Below are 16,249 nucleotides of genomic sequence, written 5' to 3' on the forward strand. Positions count from 1 at the left end.
TCTACCTGTAACCTGGACTGGTTGGTGAATTCTAGTTTCCTCCAATATTTGGCCACAACTCTCCAAACATTTCCACTTTTCTCCCACTTCTGACTTGTAGTCATTAAGAACTAAAACTGCCCCTTCCCCAAAGCCATGTAGACTAAAGGGGGGAGAACTTGCTACAAACTCCTGTACGGACGGGCCTCATGCCTGTTGCTGTGCGGACCCCTCAGGAAGACACCAGAGACGTTCAAACTGCAAACCAAGAGATTCTTTGAGAAGGCCACCGTCTGTCCTCCATCTGAAGACGCTTTCAGCCTGATCTCTGGAAATTTCGACAGGCGGCTTTCAGAACCCAGAAACTGGGATTATAATCTGCTCCATTCATGAACCTTTGCTCTTGTTCCACAGAAATGCCTGATGCAAATACTTGTTCCACATAGGCCTAACGTTGGAAGTCTCCTGAACTGACATACAACCTTTCACCGAACTGACCTATTCTGAGGACTAAGAGGCTGATTGAGATGATAGGTAACAATCTACCAAGTCAGGACAGATTCATATCGACCTGTATGAGATGGCCCAAGATATTAAGATATTTCAGTGTTACCCAAACCTTTGACCATATTCCTTTGCCCCCCAAAGTTACTGCATTTCATTGTGGGACCCTTCGGGTTTGCGACCATAGCTACTGAGTGGATTTCAGGTTATTGCTTGTGTAATTATTCTAAGATTTGCTACTGTAATCCTATTTCAATATGTACTTTCTGAGTTATAACATGCCCTACCCCTGACTTTGAGCTTATCAACTCCCCAGGCCTTATAGGGTAGGTTGTACTGTAAAGCACTGATGGTTCTTTTTCTTTCTTCTTTCCTTATGCCAGTGCCTGATTTAAAGCTTTAATTGCCAAGGCAGCCACTTGAAAGATGACCTCCAGTAAACACATGTCAGCCACAAGACTAGATACAGCCAGGCTACCTCACCCCACTGATGCCCCTTTTAGAGATTTTGGTAACTGATCTTTTCTCATGCTTTAAATTCCTGCTTTGGAGCGCCTGGTGGCTCAGCTGTTAAGCATCCGCCTCTGGCTCAGGTCATGATCCCAGGGTCCTGGGATTGAGTCCCGCATCGGGCTCCCTGCTTCTCCCACTCCCCCTGCTTGTGTTCCCTCTCTCACTGTCTGTCTGTCAAATAAATACAATCTTTAAAAAAAAATTCCTGCTTTTATGTTTTAAATTCACCAATGAAGAATGAGCCCATAAAACCATAGGCCCCGGCCCTTGGCCCCAATAATGCAGAACCCCCAGCTTGTGCATGCTCTCCCTATATCTGCAACCTCTCTGTGCAGCCGCGGGTATGCTGTGTAATTGCCAGGTCTTGTAAGTCATCAACCTCTATTTTGTAATAGTTTCCTGATGGTTGTTGCTGAAGGGCATGTTGCGAGCATAACAGGAATCACAGGGGCTGGTCCAACCACCACAATTGTTATTAATAGGCTGAGAACAGCACTTTTAGCCTTTAATTTTATAGATGCTTAAATATATACAAAGAACATGACATTTTTAAAAAAATATAAAACAAATGTAAATTTGCAGTGGTTTTCAGAGTTTGTTCTTAATAGAAACAAACCATTGGTTCAGGTAACTTCTCCAAAACACAATTCATAGGTCTACAAAGACAACTGACAGATGGCTTTCCTGAAGTCTTAAGTCTTTGCCCCTGCCCCCGACTGATACTTAAGTGCGCAATGACTCCCATTTCAAAGATATATGAGACAGAAGGGGATGGAGGAACAGGTTACACAGAAACTCCTCTGTACGTTCTCTTGGAGAAGCGTCTCTTGAAGAATCTAAGATAAGCACATGTGTGAGGAGATATAGCCAGAGGTCATACTTAAAAATGACCTGTGAGGAGACATGTGGCAGTCTCCATGACATAGCCTCACACGTTACACCAGTTTTTTAAAAGTAATCTCTATGCCCAGGGTGGGGCTTGAACTCACCACCCCAAGATCAAGAGTCGCATGTTCTAACAACGGAGCCAGCCAGGCACCCCTACACCAATCGTTGCAATACTTATCTTCTGAATTTCTTATGCCCACCAAGCTCTATTGCTCACATTCATTTGAAATGCATTCATTCCAAAATGTTAAAAATGTTTACTGAATTAGGCAAATAGCTTCTCCAGCTCTGGGTATAACGATAGGTTAGGTAGGCCTGAGTGTGAGGTTTCTACCTGCAGAATCAGTCCTGGTCACTTCGTAGTGCGACCTTTAGGAAGTTTTGCAAATTCAAAGTCTCCATTTTCTGATCACAGAATAGAGATAAACAGAGTATCCAACTCCCAGAATCATTGTGGGGATTCAATGCCCTTTCATGTCCCATTCACATGGCACATACTAAATGCTCAGTAAGTGTTTCCTCCCTTTATCTTCCCAGCCCCTCATTACTCCAGCAATATTCACAGATGAGGAAAAAGGGCTGAGAATTTTCAGTTTGAGTCACATCCAAACATCACATTTTGGTAGTCAAACTGAAAGTGACCACACAATAGAAGCAAATGGAAAAGCCATGTGGTCCGAACAAAGAATTAAAAGAAGGCCTGTGTGTGCAGAAAACCTGAAACTATGTTTCGTATCATCCGCCACACCCTTTCCTAGCTTCTCTTTCTCTCCCTCATCGGCAGTAGGTTCAAGAGAGCGAGCAAAGGTAGGAACTTGGGGCAGGAGTTGTGCCTGTTTCGTTCACTGATCTGGGCCAAGTACGTAACCCAGGACCCTCATATGAATTAATGATGTTTAATAAATATTTGGTAAATATAATTGAATAGCGAGAAAGAAAACAGGAACACGCTGGGACTGAATACTCTGTTTTCTCCTGGAGTTTAGGGACAAAAATAATCATCTCTAACAAGCAACAGAAGAAAGTCTTTAATTTTCCAGACACCTGTAAGCTGCTTCTGCAAGCCCAGTGTAACCAGAGGTTACAGATCAAGCCATGAGTTGCCTGGCTGAAACTGTTCTCTCTTCAGTTAGGAGGACTCTCCTGCTCTCCTGACCTAGTATAGGAGTATTAAGTACAAGGACTTAAGTATAAGGACTTAAGTCTGACGCATAAGCCAAAGCAGTTTATCTGCATCATAAACACAGGTGCTCAGGGGAACTGCTTTGCCAGTACTCAGTATTTGCTCTGCTGATTGGTGAAACACTCTCCAGTTTTGCACGGGTCCACTAATACACAGGTCCATTTATATATGCATTTTTTTAATTAAATGTATTGGAATTTTTTTCAGATTTGTGGCAATTTGAAAAAAAACTTACAGATGAACTGCATAGCCTAGAAATGTTAAAAAAGATTGAGAAAAAGGTATGTCATGAATGCATAAAATATATGTAGATATTAGTCTATTTTATTATTTACAACCATAAAATATACACAAATCTATTATAAAAAGTTAGAATTCATCAAAACGTATGCACATACAGACCCTACACGGTACCATTTGCAGTCAAGAGATATAAACAAATGTAAAATGCAGTGGTAAATAACCGCATGAAATTGACTATCGTCCATACTACTGTAATAATTTTGTGGCCCCTTCCGGTTGCCTTTGGGAGCTCTAGTGTTGTGAAACTCCGTCTGACGCTAATCATCTCCACCTGGGCAGTTAGTCTGGCTAGTAAAGTATCACAGTAAAAAGTGATCTCTCCCGCTTCTTACGTGTTTTTCATCATATTTAGTACAATACCAAAAACCTTGAATAACAGCACAGGACTCATACGAGATGCCATGAATGATTCTAGAAGTGCTCCCAGGAAGCGCATTAAAATCCTAACATTACAAGAAAAACTTGAGTTGCCTGGTAGTTCTGGCTGCCTGCTAGTTCAAGATAAATGAGTCCAGTGTAAGGACCATTTCTTTAAAGATTTATTTATTTATTTCGGAGAGCGCGCCGGAGCACGTGAGTGTGCTGGTGGGGGGAGGGGGTAGAGGGAGAGCGAGAATCCTGAAGCAGGCTCCCTGCTGAGCATGAAGTCTCAACACGGGGCTCCATCCCAGGACCTTGAGATTGTGACCTGAGCGAAAACCAAGAGTCCGCCGCTTAACCGGCTGAGCCACCCAGGCGTCCCAGGACCATTTTAAGAAAAGGAAGTTCAGAAGCTGTTGTAGCTTGCCAGCAGGAGTGAAAACCTTGCACATTTTGTGAAATACCTTTTTGACCTGAAAATGCAGCTTTTATGTGGGTGCAGGACTGCTCTAAGAAAGGCATACCTATAAGACTCTACTATGATGAGAAAAAGTGAAATCATTATACGAAAACTTAAAGCAACAGGAAAGTGAAGGATCTAAAGCTGGAGAATTTGATGCCAGCAATGGATGGTTTGATAATTTTAGGAATAGGTTTGGCTTAAAAAAAATGTCAAGACAACAGGAGAAGCAGCTTCTGCCAACCAAGAGGCAGCAGATGAGTTCCCAGATGCCACGAAGAAAACCATTCACGAAAAAGGGTATCTGTTCGAACAGGTTTTTGAGGCAAAAGTACTCTATTTGAAAAAATAAATAATGCCACAAAAGACATTTATTAATAAGGGAGAGAAGTAAGCACCAGTTTTCGGGCAGGAAGGGATAGGCAAGCCCTACTGCTTTGTGCAAATGCGGTTGGGTTTATGATCAGTCCTGCCCTCATCTCTAAAGCTGCTAACTTTCTAGCCTTGGAGGGAAATGATAAACACCAGCTGCCCGAGTTTTGGTTGTACAACAGGAAGACTTAGACGACGAGAAACCTTTTTCTGAATTGGACCCATCAATGCTGTTTTCTGAAGTCAGGAAGTACCTTGCCAGTAAAAAACTGCTTAAAGTATTTCTGATCTTGGACGATGCACGCGCCCACCCAGAGCCCCGAGTCCAACACTGAGGGTGTCCGAGTGGTCTACTTGCCCCCAAACACAACAGCTCTAATTCAGCCTCTAGATCGGTCTGCAGGACTTTTAAGGCTCATTACACACAGTACTCTCTAGAAAGGATGGTCAGTGTTCTAGAAGAGAATCCTCCAAACCATAGGGTATCACCTGTCAACCATTCTTCACGGTCCCCTCTGCTGTTTCCTCCATCTCTGTACGCATCCAGAGCAGCGCTGTGTTTCTGCTTACCAAAATTTCCACTGCTTATCAGAAGCTTGCCATCAAAAAACAACAATAAAATTACTGGATTCTACCCCAAAACTACGCAGCCTAACTGGTGGCATGTGAGTATGTCCACCAGTGTCCAGATTATACTTAAGAGGGTGAGAAGACGGATGCTCCATGCTAGGGTTTTTTGTTTTTTGTTTTTTTTAAAGATTTTATTTATTTATTTATTCGACAGAGAGAGAGACAGCCAGCGAGAGAGGGAACACAAGCAGGGGGAGTGGGAGAGGAAGAAGCAGGCTCATAGCGGAGGAGCCTGATGCGGGGCTCGATCCCATAATGCCAGGATCACGCCCTGAGCTGAAGGCAGATGCTTAACCGCTGTGCCACCCAAGCGCCCCTGTTTTTTGTTTTTTTTGTTTTGTTTTCTTTTTAAGCAAACAGTCATTGGGCACCTGGGTGGCTCAGTTGGTTAAGCATCTGCCTTCAGCTCAGGTCATGATCTCAAGGTCCTGGGATGGAGCCCTGCATCAGGCTCCCTGCTCAGCAGGGAGTCTGCTTTTCCCACTCTCTCTCTCTCTCAAATAAATATAATCTTAAAAAAAAAAAAAAGCAAACAATCATTAACTGGTCCAGCAGAATATTTTCAGCTGACTCTTCCATTGATTCTGCTTTCTGGTTTAGCACGTTATGCTTTCAGTGGGTTGATTTGTACGGTTGAGCCCTGAACAATATAAGGACTTGGAGCACCAGACCCCTGCACGGTGGGAAAGTCTGCATTTAACTGTTGGCTCCCAAACACAGCTACCAGAAGACTTGCCAGTAACTTCAACGGTCTATTAACACAGATTCTGTAGATCTGTTATATATCCTATTCTTACAATGGAGACAAGAAAATCATAAAGGAAAGAAAATCTATTTACACTACTGTCCTATATTTACTGATACCAAAAGGTACATCATCTGTTTAAAAGAGGACTGTCAGTACCTGTTCCATATTGTCTTACATGCTACAACACACTGTCGATCTGTATTACTAACACTAGACATCAAGAAATTCAGGGGCGCCTGGGTGGCTCAGTCGTTAAGCGTCTGCCTTCAGCTCAGAGCGTGATCCCGGGGTCCTGGGATCGAGCCCTGCATCAGGGTCCCTACTCCGCTGGGAGCCTGCTTCTTCCTCTCTCACACCCCTGCTTGTGTTCCCTCTCTCGCTGGCTGTCTCTCTAATAAATAAATAAAATCTTAAAAAAAAAAAAGAAATTCAATGTTATTTGTAGGAATAATGATGCATGCACTGATAATGAAGAAGCAACAATATGATTGCTTAATGGCGAGCATCTGATAAGCAGAGGAAATTCTGGTAACGAGAAACACAGCGCTGCTCTGGAGGCTAACAGAGATGATGGAAAGGACAGAAGGAGCTGTGAAGAATGGCTGACAGGTGACACCCCGTGCTTTTTCTGGCCTTAGGTTGAGTTGCCTGGAGACAGACTCTGAGATGGGAGGGTCGGGGGGGGGGGGGGTGGGGGCTGCACTGGGGAAAACCACCACTAAAGTAGCAAGGGAAGAAGGACTGGGTGAAGAAGGAAAATGCTGAACTTTGGACCTGGGATGGCCCTTTGGTATTTTCCCAAATTAAGGAAAGGGCGCCGGGCCTTTGTATCTCCCTTACTGACTAGTCATCGGCTGTGGATTGGAGAGGAAGCACAATCTTGAGTGAAACAGGTCCTTTCAACCAAAGGCGATTGCCCAGAAGGGATGTGGCCCAGAGGCATCCAAGCCAACACCCCCAGCAGGGAATGGAGTAAAGACCTTGGTTCTAAAGTGGTATTTGGATGGCCTGTTACAGCATCCATTAAAACTAGCAAGTTTGTTTGTTTGTTTTTATTTAAAACTGTCAAGTTTAACAATATATTTAAGAGAGAGTAATCTACATAATTTGCCTATAAAGGACACTTAATAAATATTTGTTGAATGAAGAGTGGTTATTATGAGGGAAGAACGATAAGCAATGGATTGAAACTTCATCAGAAGAAATTTAAACGGGATTACAGGAAAATACAGAATTATAATAGACCATGTAGAAACCAGAAGAACTTCCAGCTCAGATATCTGTATTGTGACTTTGTCACTTGATTAAATCATTAAAATGATTGAGATTCTGAATTATTAAGCCGTGGGGGGGGTGTAGAAGGAAGAGCTCCAAAAAAGGGACTCTGATTTGGGGAATCAAGGTTCGAGTGAGCCCCCACCCCATACTGTAAAATAGTGATTACTCCACTGCATGTGTTTGATAGGAAATTTCACATCTTTTAAAAAAGAGTCTTTTGTGAAGCAGCAGAGTGAAATGAAAAGCATCATTGATTCAATCTTCTTTCCAAAATATACGACTCTTTCTGCTTGGAGCCCTTTTCAACTAACATAATCATCACCTAAAGTTCATTTTGAAGGTCATTTCTGAGCACACTCTAATGATCTAGCACCTTCTTCTAAGTGTTAGGACCCCCTCACCTTGCAGCTAGCAATTTAATCACGAAGACATTTCCCCAACGTTACACATTCTTGCATTAGATGAGGTCCCTCACTTTACTCAACATCCACATTAAAAAAAGAAAGAAAAAGGTATAAAAATAAGATGCTTGCACTGAATGGGTTTAATCCAGGGACTTACATGGTAATCTCAAAGATGCTTCACCTTCTTTTCTCAGTGGTCCTCAAGCTAATGTAGATTGTAACGTTCCATAAGCATTTCTCTTGCTCAAGATTGTCCAGTGAAAGACTTAGAAATAATTTATTAAATATCTTCAAGCTATCATGACACTAACAAAAATACATAAATTCAATGTGCTAACTATAAATTTTCAATGTGACTCACCAATCTGTTCCTATGAAGATTAAATCATTTTTATGTAGATCCCAAAAGCTCCTGGCATCTCCATGTATTTTAAAAGAATTCCAATATTTCAAATAAACTACTTTTTATAAGTTTTTTTTAAAGATTTTATTTATCTGAGAGAGACAGACAGACAGACAGATAGTGACAGAGATAGCGAGAAAGAGCACAAGCAGGGAGGAGAGGGAGAAGCAGGCTCCCGCTGAGCAGGGAACCCGATGTGGGGCTCAATCCCAGGACCCTGGGATCATGACCTAAGCTGAAGGCAGACGCTTAACTGACTGAGCCACCCAGGCATCCCTCAAATTATTTTTTAAAAACTTAAACATATTACATGTATTTAGAACTGATTTTTATACAAAAGAGCAAGCCGTTTCTTCAAATAACGAATGCTTTTAATTTTATTAAGTAAAATGTGTATTTTCCTAGACATGCCTGTTCAACTCTTCAAAGTATTTGGGGAAGAATATTCTGTCTCCAAGTACAAACATAACTTTTTGGCCACCTCATGAATTAGTTTATTTTCAGCTTAAAGGATAGTCAGGTCTCTTCCTGGCATTTTTGCACTATGTAAGTGTAATTAAACAAGATGCTTCTATCTTGCAGGACTGACCAGTTAGCCGGGATCCCTGGCTCTGCCCGTGCAGGGGATCTAGGACAGGAGACGCGCAGGAGCACACCTGCACACCCACCAAACACGCACGTGCCGCTCCCCTAAAGCTTGACTTTCCGCCAACACTAAATTATATACCATTTGTTTTAAGATTAGCTCTTCTCATGGTCCCCTGTTAAAATATTCCTAAACAGGGTATCATTAAAGTGATGGGGGGAAGGCAGAGGCACTGTAATAGGTCTGTTTCCTGCGTTAGAGGGAAGAAGTGCTAAATTTTGCCAAGACCCAGGTCTGATGCATGAATCGGCCCTGAAAGAAATTTAGAATAACCCTAAATCATGCCAAAATAATAATGGAAAGTTTAACATTATTTTTTACAGATAGATACTAACAAGGCATACAGTACTTTTTTTTTTTTTTAAGCTAGGGATAAAAGGTAATTGTTGATACAGCAGTGTGACTTCATTTAATGATTTTTGTCGATTTTTTTTCCTTTTCTAATATTGTCAGTAATCTGAACTCTATTTTCAAGTATGAGAATGATACAGTCTTAAAATAGGTCCATTCCTTTTTTTTTTTCCCAGCATTAATGAAGTCACGGTATGGCTAAACCTGCTCTGAGTCCAGCTTCCGTCGAAAGGAAGAAAAGAAGCTGCTGGATTCCTAGTCTGAAAGCTTTGAACCGTAATATGAATCAGGGCACAAACAACAGCACTGGTCGCTAGTTGCAGTGACTGTCACGATGAGCCCCTTATCTGCAGGCTGAGTGTAACCGATACGGCTCTTACTGCTTCCTTAATGGAAAAACCTCTCTCATGTGTTCCGATTTGTCCCCAGCCTTAGCCACGAGAATAATATTTCTTTTTAAAATGTGAGTTCATTCATTCTACAGACTTGAGTGTCAGTGAAGTACCCTGTCCCGTGCTGGGGCAAGGGGCCCTCGCATAACTCCTGTGCCTGCAGCCAGTTTTTATCGCTTTTGCTTTCCCCAAATGAGAATGTCCAACCCTTGAAACTACGGTAAACTTACTGTGTGTGTGAGATTCAAGCCCAGTTTTCATGAAGGCTCTCGAATACAGCTGGTGTTTCTATGGTTGTTTTGTTCTTAATTTTGTTTTCCTCAACTGTTTAAGCTTTAATTTTTTTTAAGTATGGACCTTGGATAAGCAAGTTTAAGAGGATTGTAGACTTGAATATATGACATTTTGTTATCCACAGAAAGTCCTTTTATATAATTCCCTGCAGTTCAACTTTTTCTTTATTATCTGGGGTCACTAATCCTACACTCCCCTCCCACTTAGACCGTTTTTACTATATATATATTTATTATGCTGGTATCCAAGATCTATAAGGAACTTCTAATAATCAAATAAAAAAATGGGCAGAAGCTATGAACAGACACTTTTCCAATGAAGACATACAAATGGCTAACAGACACATGAAAAAATGTTCAACATCATTAGCCATCAGGGAAATTCGAATTAAAACCACATTGAGATACCACCTAACGCCAGTTAGAATGGCAAAAATTGACAGGGGAGGAAACAACAAGTGTTGGAGAGGTTGTTCAGAAAGGGGAACCCTCTTACACTGTTGGTGGGAATGCAAGTTGGTACAGCCACTTTGGAAAACAGTGTGGAGGTCCTTCAAAAAGTTAAAAATAGAGGTACCCTATGACCCAGCAATTGCACTACTGGGTATTTAACCCAAAGATAAGGATGTAGTGAAAAGAAGGGCCATATGCACCCTAATGTTCATAGCAGCAATGTCCACAATAGCCAAACTGTGGAAGGAGCCAAGATGCCCTTCAACAGACGAATGGATAAAGAAGATGTGGTCCATATATACGAGGGAATATTACTCAGCCATCAGAACTGGAGGAGATTATACAATATATTTAAAGTATGTTCTTTTATTCTACTTACACACACACACACACACAGAAGTTCTGAATGATTTTGGCATGGAGCATGTTAAATTTCCATAAATGATACTGTGGTATAAATACTTTCCTAAGTTTTTCTATTCAACATGGTTTTTAGAGATCTCCCCACGTTACTGCATATACATCTAAGTTACTGGCTTTATATCCACAACATGCCATCCTATTCGTACATTGGTAAGTTTACCAATGATAGTAGCTGTCATGAGTATCAATAAGCTTTTTCCTTGAGTACCTGACTTACCAAAGAAATACACAATAGCACAATTGCTTGTGTGTGCATGATTATTAGATGTGTACGTATTTAATTTCAATAAAGTCAGTGAAATTATTTTCCCAAATAACTTCATTAGGGTCTCTGTTTTTCTACATCTTCACCAGCATTTGGTATTGCATGGCTTTTTACTTTTTGTCAGTGTTATGATTAAAGATCAGCATTTTATTGATGGCTTAATTAGTATTTTTTTGATTTCTATACAGTTTGACCATCTCTTAATAATTATTACCCACTTAGGGTTTTCTTACTGTGAATTGCCTATTCAGAGATGTTGCCTATTTTTCATTTTCTTTTTCTTACTTTGTAGGAGGAAGACTGACATAACTGATCCTACCAAGAATATTATCCAATTTACCCTTTTTAAAATGTGTTATGTAGAAATTTTTTTCTTTAAGCCTTTATTCCTAGGAAAGCTATACAACTCTCCTAGTGAGCTTTTTGCCATGGCGTTTAGCCACTTAACATGTAATCACAGCCACATTTACCCTTTTAGTGAGTGTACTTGCATTGTCGTATTTTCTTTGAACCCAATTTATTTCAATGTTATTACCTTTTTTGTTTCTGGTCATAACCTAACTCTAAAAGAGGTCTTGAAGGAGTCAGGCAGAAGGGAATCAACACATGTATTTTTGCAAAATGTACTGGTTTAATTGTTCTCCAGACTATGACAGAGTATGTTTCCACTCACTCGGAATGACAATAGGCTCTTAGAATTATGAGGCTCTGGAGAGCATCTGGCTCAAACACACATTTCAGGTAGGAGAGGGAGGATGGTATAGGTCATCTGAAATCATTAAGCCTGGACACATAGGGACAAAACTGGAAAGCCCTAGCACCTCATGTGGTTTTTCATTTATCAAATTATTTTAAAAAATTATTTTGCATTTTATGCTTAATAGAAAAGGTACATATATGGCGACCTGTGTTCATGTGCATGTACGGCTTTGTGAAAGTGTGTATTTTGTAAAACTCACGAGTTTCTTCTTTTCTCCTTCGGCACTTATCTCTATGTGATTGCGCTGAGGTTTCTGATCTTGTACTTCTCCCATCTTTCAAAAGCTTTTGATAAATTTTAAATCTAATCTAGAAGTGCAAAAATTACAAGTCATGCTTTGGAAGTTGTATTTATTTACTTGAGAAGTCAAATTTAAATTCCTCTCTTTAGGAATCTCTAAGATAGTCTGTATATAAAAATATCACTTGCTAATTGCTAATTATTTGGGTATTGGCTCTGTTCTTCCATGAATTACTCCTTTTCTAGATGAAGTATCAGCATCAGAAAGATTCTTGCTCAATTTTAGGACTGGAAGGGAAAGTTGTGGTTGAGTCTGGAGCTCCCAGTGATGGAGCCCTGACTCCGTGTCCCTGTGAAGCCCCAGCTTCCCTGATCGGGCCTGAGTAGACAGAGAACCACACGCTGGGCAGGCTTCCACTATTTCTGACTTGGATCAAGTGACTATCACCCCTGGCAATGTTAATACTAAGGTTTTTCACTAAGTTATTTGCTTCTGTGTTCACCGAGACAAGAAAAGGAATATGTCCAATTCTTCCCTGGCTCTGAATGCTTGGTGCAGAAGCCACACAGCCATCACGTCCACATGTCCTTGGCCGAAGCAACTCACGTGGCCACAGCTAACTCAGGGCAGCTAGGGGAGTACAACTCTTCATGCACTGGAGAGGGGAGACTAGAAATGGTGGAGAGTATGCCACTGACGACCACGCTCGGAAAGCCTCACCTTTGGCGCTATGATGACAATAGTGACTCCTCTCTGTCCTTACAGAGTATTGCTGAGCCAAATCCTGGAGCACCCAGGAAGATCTGGAGATGGGCGAGGCTGATGGGTTTGACTGGGGGCTGTAGTGTCTGAGACCCAGACGGCTGACCCATGAGACTATAATCCAGGAATAAAATAGAAACCAAGAGTGGGGCAGGCGGTGCTACTGAGTCATCAACGTGAAAGGACCAGGCAGAGACAACGAGACACAGACACTGGGCAAACTGGGTAAGATCACCACTTACCCTACCTACTTTCCTGAGCACTAAGAAGCAAGTATGGTTCCAGGTTTTAGAGATTTAGCAGTGACTAGGACAACCAGAGGGAAAATGACAGAAAGGATATCTGAGGCCTGTAGTGTGTACAGGGAGACAGCTGTGACCCCGTCCAAAGTCAAGTGTGTGCACTCTACATGTCACTGAGTGTTTCATACTCACATCTCATACGCTACGTGCTGGAACTCAGGTGAGTATTGCTACCGTACCCATTTTACCAATGTGGTAACCGTTCTGCAGGGTGGTAAAGGGGACTGGCCCATGGTCACGTAATTGGTGCAAGTCTTGGTTCTCTGACTCCAGAGGCCCTTTTCACTTTCCTTTTGGATGATGACACTGCCATTCTCAACAGAACACCTGTCAAAAGTTTCCTGAATTTTGACCTTTACTTTCTGCAGTTGGCATTTTGCACCCAAGTCCGATTCATAGCTGGCAATTACAAGTTAAAAGAACTCTATATAGAATGTTAATCTACCCATAACCTTATGCATTCATGCATGCATGCATTCATTCATTAGCAAATACATACAGGCTAGTCCTTGGATTCTTTACATGACCGCTAAAACTCTTCAAACTGACATTTTCAGTTACCAAGGAAATCAGGAGTATTTTTAGAAAATCATTACTTTGATTTGAAACAATCTCTTGCTATGATTCAAGCGGTCCCATCTCGAAAATAGCCAAATACAGCCAGCCACGAGATGAGTAATGCCGAATCTGCTTCCTTGCTGTGGGAAGTGAGTCTCGGGGTCAAAACAGTGCTGCTCTTCCTAGACTTTCTGCACTGACGGGGTTAGGTTGAAACATGCGGTCAGGCCCGTGTGGCTGCAATAGTGCCTCTGTTTTAGGAAACCCACCAAAGATGCTTCTCAAACGGATTCCTCTTGACCTCCGCCATCCCCCCTCCCCCACACAGACGCACACACAGTAGTGAGCTTAAGATGAATGTAGCAGAACAGGGGCTAGGCTAAGGCTTCTCAACTGTCGAAAACCATTCTAGGGGTGAGTTGGTGGCTTTTTGTCTAAGAGGGTCGCACGGCGCCCCTAGCTCTCTCCCTTTGAGGTGTCCGGATTCTCACAAGCCATTCTGAACAGGAAGTAAGGAAGAGCAAATGTGCTGCAACAAGAAGACAACGAAGCCAAATCTACCTTCCGGTGTTTGCGACCATTTTTGTGCTTTTCAGGGTAGAATACTTAACTCTCATAATCTACGGGGTAATAAATACTTAGGCGTTGAGTATTACCAGAAGGTTAAAAAAAATACCAAAAGAGAATAGTTGAGAAAACAGCCCTTTCTGGTTCTTCAGATGGGAAAAAGCCCCGGGAGACCATGCCGCACTCGCTAGCTTGACTGTTACCCGTTTGGTAGTGCCTGTTGCCCTATTTCCGATTCCTTGATTACACGGTGACTTTCTGGGCTGTGATATAGACCGCTCAGTGCAACTACCCCTCAGAACAGGGATGCAAACATCGTCTCCTTGGTCTTAGATCTGGAATATCTCACAAGATAAATGTATCAGTTGGCATTTGGTCTCGGGAGTCTGAGAGTTTTGTTACTTCCCAAGGAAGTAACAATAATAATGGTCATTAACATATGAATTGTAGTGGTTGGTCAGTCCACTGAAAAAGCCAGCTCCCCGGCAGTGCGGAAGCAGAGTGTGTCTTGGGGGTACAGACCTGTTTCCTGGGTCCGTCCGAGTCTCCTGCAACCACACTGCTGCTCTCGGGTTTAATGCCAAGGGCATACTGGGTCAGTGCAATCTGGCTAGATAACGCAAGGCGGCATGCTGTCTTTGGGAGCCGTACGGAGATTTTGGAGGTTTTACTATGCGCGGACTGTATGACTTCTCTGAGTCTCAGTTCCCTATTTAAAAATAAGAATAACAATATACTGTATAAAGGTTAAATGAAATAGCATATTTTGGGACACCTGGGTGGCTCAGTCCATTGAGCTTCTGCCTTCAGCTCAGGTCATAGTCCCAAGATCCTGGGATCGAGCCCCATCTCCGGCTCCCTTCTCAGTGGGGAGCCTGCTTCTCTCTCTGCCTGTAACTCCCCCTGCTTGTGCTCTCTTTCTCTCTGACAAATAAATAAATAAAATCTAAAAAGAAAAAGAAAGAAGAAAGAAAGAAAGAAAGAAAGAAAGAAAGAAAGAAAGAGAGAAAGAAAGAAAGAAAGAAAGAAAGAAAGAAAGAAAGAAAGAAAGAAAGAAAGAAAGAAAGAAATGGCATATTTAACTTCGTAGTCCAGAATCTGGAGCACAGTAAGCATTCAAAAAAGTTAGTTCCCTCATACTCTCTCCCTTCTCTATGTCACCAGCTGGACTCCAAGACCTGACCTTTCCTGCCCACCTGCTTGTACTCACTGACCTTTGTCCCACATTTTTCCTTAAGCTTTCTTTCTAGTTTATCTCTTAACTCAGGCAAAAGACCCGACAGCATAGCATCCCATGATGGAAACCAAAACGACCCCTCAAGCAAGAAGGACAGTCAAGACAAAAAGTTTGGTGGCCCAGACCACCCTGATCAGTTGGAGCTCATGTCTGTACAGATATGCCACGGAGTGACCCATGGAGTGACCGACATTTACCTTGACCTCTGTAAGAGTAAACCCGCCCTTCCTTCTAGGAGGAACACAAGCCTCATTTACATAACGTACAGTGTATGTATAGGCATGTTTCCTTAAGGTGCGTGCGCGACCTTACGCCTGCCTCTACAAATGGTGACAAGGATCCCCTCCTTAAATATTCATTCTAACCCCCCAAAAAGGAACCCATCTACCCTTGCTCAGAGAGTCACAGCTTTGGAAGTTATTCCCGGTGATCTCCTTCTTTGCTGCAAAGAGAGTTTCCTTTGTGTGACAATTCATCTGATGTAGCTTCTGTCTGTGACTCACCACGGAATGAGCTCACATTAGTTCAATTACAATAAGAGGAGGTAAGTTCTACAGTTCTCATTAATACAGATTCACTTGTTATATAAAATTTTAATTGATTGGAGATCAACTTAGAATATCATTGCTGTGAAAACACAGACCTAGCAAAATATAAAACACACCTCCGTTGATGGTGACAAAGTAATTTACTTTCCTGGTCAGCAGTACTGGGCAGAGCTGGAGTAATAAATGACCTTGGATCTCATTTATTTCATGGAGCTGAACTTTATTCTTTGTGGTGCCTTCCTAATGCTTTTGCGTACATAGCATGTGATGGCCAGGCCTCCCCTCAATGGCTCTCGATAAGCCAGTCTGTTTCAGTCCAATTTGGTTCAATAAAAATGAAAAAAAATCATTTCAATCTGGAGAAGAATAAAGTGTGTCTCTTTCCTAGAAACGGCTATAAAGTGGAACCAAATAGAAAAATTTAGA

At 41.9% G+C, this 16,249-nt stretch overlaps 1 protein-coding gene and 1 long non-coding RNA gene across 2 annotated transcripts in view; one reads left to right on the forward strand and one right to left on the reverse strand.

The window, feature by feature from the left end:
• LOC123000861 (uncharacterized) overlaps positions 1 to 14,961 on the forward strand; it is a 31,966-nt gene extending 17,005 nt beyond the window's left edge. Inside the window, exons 2-3 of the long non-coding RNA XR_008959751.1 lie at positions 394 to 3,348; positions 9,199 to 14,961. This is a non-coding gene — a long non-coding RNA (uncharacterized LOC123000861). The remainder of the gene's footprint in view (positions 1 to 393; positions 3,349 to 9,198) is intronic.
• DLGAP1 (DLG associated protein 1) overlaps positions 1 to 16,249 on the reverse strand; it is an 843,835-nt gene that overhangs the window by 444,306 nt on the left and 383,280 nt on the right. The gene's annotated exons all lie outside the window — the stretch shown is intronic.

The sequence above is a fragment of the Ursus arctos genome, unplaced genomic scaffold, assembly GCF_023065955.2.
Source record: "Ursus arctos isolate Adak ecotype North America unplaced genomic scaffold, UrsArc2.0 scaffold_17, whole genome shotgun sequence".
Lineage (NCBI taxonomy): Eukaryota > Metazoa > Chordata > Mammalia > Carnivora > Ursidae > Ursus > Ursus arctos.